The 4,480-nt window shown below is 49.4% G+C and overlaps 1 non-coding gene across 1 annotated transcript; it reads left to right on the top strand.

Moving 5' to 3' along the window:
* The first annotated feature begins 598 nt into the window (after positions 1 to 598).
* trnat-cgu (transfer RNA threonine (anticodon CGU)) lies at positions 599 to 671 on the top strand. Its single transcript has one exon. It is a non-coding gene; the product is annotated as a tRNA-Thr (tRNA).
* Positions 672 to 4,480: the final 3,809 nt, after the last annotated feature.

Raw genomic sequence — 4,480 nt, 5'->3', positions numbered from 1 at the left:
TTGGAAAGGGTCCAGAGGAGGTTCGCAAGAATGATCCCTGGAATGAAGTGCTTGTCGTGTAAGGAACGGTTGAGGGCTCTGGGTCTGTACTCAACAAAGAACAAAGAACAATACAGCACAGGAACAGGCCCTTCGGCCCTCCAAGCCCGTGCCGCTCCCTGGTCCAAACTAGACCATTCTTTTGTATCCCTCCATTCCCACTCCGTTCATATGGCTGTCTAGATAAGTCTTAAACGTTCCCAGTGTGTCCGCCTCCACCACCTTGCCTGGCAGCGCATTCCAGGCCCCCACCACCCTCTGTGTATAATATGTCCGTCTGATATCTGTGTTAAACCTCCCCCCCTTCACCTTGAACCTATGACCCCTCGTGAACGTCACCACCGACCTGGGGAAAAGCTTCCCACCGTTCACCCTATCTATGCCTTTCATAATTTTATACACCTCTATTAAGTCTCCCCTCATCCTCCGTCTTTCCAGGGAGAACAACCCCAGTTTACCCAATCTCTCCTCATAACTAAGCCCCTCCATACCAGGCAACATCCTGGTAAACCTCCTCTGTACTCTCTCCAAAGCCTCCACGTCCCTATTTTCAAGGGTTGGCTCCATAGCTCAGTGGTTAGAGCACTGGTCTCGTAAACCAGAGGTCGTGAGTTCAATCCTCGCTGAAGCCTTACTCATTGGAGTTTAGAAGGATGAGGGGGGATCTTATTGAAACTGACAGGATACTGCGAGGCCTGGATAGAGTGGACGTGGAGAGGATGTTTCCACGAGTAGGAAAAACCAGAACCAGAGGGCACAACCTCAGGCTAAAGGGATGATCCTTTAAAACAGAGATGAGGAGGAATTTCTTCAGCCAGAGTGTGGTGAATCTGTGGAACTCTTTGCCGCAGAAGGCTGTGGAGGCCGGGTCATTGAGTGTCTTTAAGACAGATATTGATAGGTTCTTGATTAATAAGGGGGTCAGGGGTTATGGGGGAAAGGGCAGGAGAATGGGGATGAGAAAAATATCAGCCATGATTGAATGGTGGAGCAGACTCGATGGGCCGAGCGGCCTAATTCTGCTCCTATGTCTTTTGATCTTATAAAATATTGCAAAGGACAATAGCATCCAATTTACCCTCTTGTGCACTGGCTGCTGCTTTGAGCCTCCATCTGCTGAGGCCCCCAGTTCTGGAATTCCCTCCCTAAACCTCTCTGCCTCCGAAAGGATTGATTCGATTGGAGAATGAGCTGGATGGGTTGAATGGCTTCTCTTTGCTATTACCAGTTGCAGCAACCCGCCCCCGGTGTCCTGCACAAGGGGAGTTACGTATAGAATTGTAAAGGAACCTCGCACCTGGAATTACATAGAATGTACAACACAGAACCAGGCCATTCGGCCCAACTGTTCAATGCTAGTGTCTGTGCTCTGTATGAGCCTCTTCCCACCCTAGCTCCTCTGTATGTCCTGCTATCCATTTCTTTCTCATGTACCTAGCTTCCCCTTCAATACCTTGAGGCTTTTCACCTCAACCACTTCTTGTGGTAGCGCGTACCACATTCTCGGGAAAAATAATTGCGTAACTTGCATTTATGTAGCACCTTTCATGGCCTCAGGATTTTTAAAAATGTACTTTACAACTAATGAAGTGAAGTCACCGCTGCTGCGGTGCGCTCGGTGGGCCGAATGGCCTCCTTCTGCACTTGTAGGGATTCTATGATTCTATGAATTTGCACACAGCAAGATCCCACAAGCGACCGGATCCTCTGTTTCAGGGAAGCCTTGACTGTCATCCAAATTAAAAATTAACCTGCGTTTGGTCTCCCTCTGGGCCCATTATCCACCCCCTACCCCCCCGCACCCCCATTCCACCTCCCTCCGCCCCCCCGACAGCTCTGGTCTACTGGGGAAATCTATCATTGCTTCCTCACCTTTTCTGGGCCAGAGTCTAAAGTAAAGATTCTGATCTCAGTGGGAATGCAGTTAGTGTGGGCGGCACGGTGGCACAGTGGCTAGCACTGCTGCCTCACGGCGCCAGGGACCTGGGTTCAATTCCAGCCTCGGGTCACTGTCTGTGTGGAGTTCGCACATTCTCCCCGTGTCAGCGTGGGTTTCCTCCGGGTGCTCCGGTTTCCTCCCACAGTCCAAAGATGTGCGTGTCAGATTGATTGGCCAATGCTAAATTGATTTTGGTGTCAGGGGGATTACTATGGTAAATGCATGGGGTTATAGGGATCGGGCCTGGGTGGGACTGTGGTCAGTGCAGACCTGATGGGCTGAATAGCCTCCTTCTGCACTGTAGGGATTCTATCTTCTATCGAAGTGACTCGCTGTACTTTAACTGCCCTCTTCCCTGCCCAGATACCCAGAAAGGGAGGGGGGCAGTTAAGATACGGAGCCTTAACTTTATGGCTGAATGATATTAAATGATCCTCCGTGATCAAATACCACAAAGTATTAAACTCTCCCCAATTCAATATCCTCAGGCCTTTAAAATTTGTGCTAATTCAATAAAAAGGATTTAAAATCTTTTAATATCACAGCGGACTCTGTCTGCCTGCTGTTTTGCATTTTACCCCATTCACATACACTTGTTAATTCCTGTGAATGAATGTCGCTTTAATCTTTGAAACACGATGAGTGAGAAAAAGCAAAGATTTCTTCCTGGAAACAGGAGGCCGAAATCAGAGCTGGAAATGTGCTCTCTCTCTCTCTCTCCGTAATCTCATCCCTGCTTTTCGACCAAATGAGAAGTTTCTCTCTCAAATCCTGTGTGCTCTGGCCTGTCCGATAAGAGTATTATTGCTCAGTCATTAGGTCCGATCAACTTAAGTCAGCTTTTCATTGAGTTCCAATCTGGTGGCTGGCGGTGTGAGGGGGGGCGGGGGGGTGGGGGTGAGGTGGGGGAGCAGAACAAGGCCCAACTATATCACAGACCAATTACAACAATGTAGATCCCATATTTGATGGCGTATAATCCTTAGGGATTAATTCCCATGAGAATGCGACTGGCACTTTGTTGAGTTTCAAGCATTATCACCATGGTTTCAGCATTTCCACCTGCCCTGCTTTCCCTGGCAGAGTGCGCGCTGTTTCACATTCTGTGGTCACTGGAGATACTAACCAGCTCGGATAATAAGGAGCTTTCAATTTCCACAGCACATTCCAAGTCCCAAGGCAGCTCACAAACCAGTGAGTTACTTTTGAAGTGGGCTAGCTGCTGAAATGTAGGCGAATGTGACAGCCAGTTTGTTTTTATTCGTTTGTGGGACATGGGCGTCGCTGGCTGACCAGCATTTATTGCCCACCCCTAGTTGACCTTGGAGGGCAGTTAAGAGTCAACCACATTGCTGTGGCTCTGGAGTCGCGCGTAGGCCAGACCGGGTAAGGACAGCAGATTTCCTTCTCTAAACATAGAAACATAGAAAGATAGGAGCAGGAGGAGGCCATTTGGCCCTTCGAGGCTGCTCCGCCATTCATCACCGTCATGGCTGATCGTCCAACTCAATAGCCTAATCCTGCTTTCTCCCCATAACCTTTGATCCCATTCGCCCCAAGTGCTATATCCAGCCGCCCCTTGAATACATTCAAGGACATTAGTGAACCAAATGGGTTTTTCCGACAGTTGACAATGGTTTCATGGTCATCAGTAGATTCTTCATTCCAGACATTTTTTATTGAATTCAAATTCCACCAGCTGCCGTGGCGGGATTCGAATCCGGGTTCCCAGAACATTAACTGAGCTTCTGGATTAATAGTCTAGCGATAATACCACTAGGCCTCTCTTTGAGCACAGCACGATCCCACAAAATGAGATAAGTAACCAGTTGATCTGTTTAAATGGAGGGCAGGTTAGAGATCTCACACCACAGGGTCACACTTTACACCTTGGTCTCACCTGGAGGGCAATGGCTGGGGCAGTGCAGCACCCCCTCGGCACTGCACTGGGACTGGATAGCATGCTCAAACCGACGGAGTGAGATTTGAAGCCATGATCTTGCGACTCAAGTGGTGGGATTTCTACCCATTGAACCACCACTGATACATTCATTGTTTTAATGAACACACTGAAGCTGTGAGTGGGTGAGAGGGTGTGAGTATAGAGTGAGTGAGTGAGGGTGGAGTGAGTGAGTGAAGGTGAAGTGAGTGAGTGAGGGTGAAGTGAGTGAGTGAGGGTGAAGTGAGTGAGTGAAGGTGGAGTGAGTGAGTAAGGGTGGAGTGAGTGAGTGAAGGTGGAGTGAGTGAGTGAGGGTGGAGTGAGTGAGGGTGGAGTGAGTGAGTGAGGGTGGAGTGAGTGAGTGAGGGTGGAGTGAGTGAGTGAGGGTGGAGTGAGTGAGTGAGGGTGGAGTGAGTGAGTGAGGGTGGAGTGAGTGAGGGTGGAGTGAGTGAGTGAGGGTGGAGTGAGTGAGTGAAGGTGGAGTGAGTGAGTGAGGGTGGAGTGAGTGAGTGAGGGTGGAGTGAGTGAGTGAGGGTGGAGTGAGTGAGTGAAGGTGGAGTGAG

The sequence above is a fragment of the Mustelus asterias genome, unplaced genomic scaffold (genome assembly GCF_964213995.1).
Source record: "Mustelus asterias unplaced genomic scaffold, sMusAst1.hap1.1 HAP1_SCAFFOLD_2492, whole genome shotgun sequence".
Taxonomy (NCBI): domain Eukaryota; kingdom Metazoa; phylum Chordata; class Chondrichthyes; order Carcharhiniformes; family Triakidae; genus Mustelus; species Mustelus asterias.
Note: the sequence above shows the minus strand (reverse complement) of the source record. Positions and strands in the feature narration are given on the sequence as shown.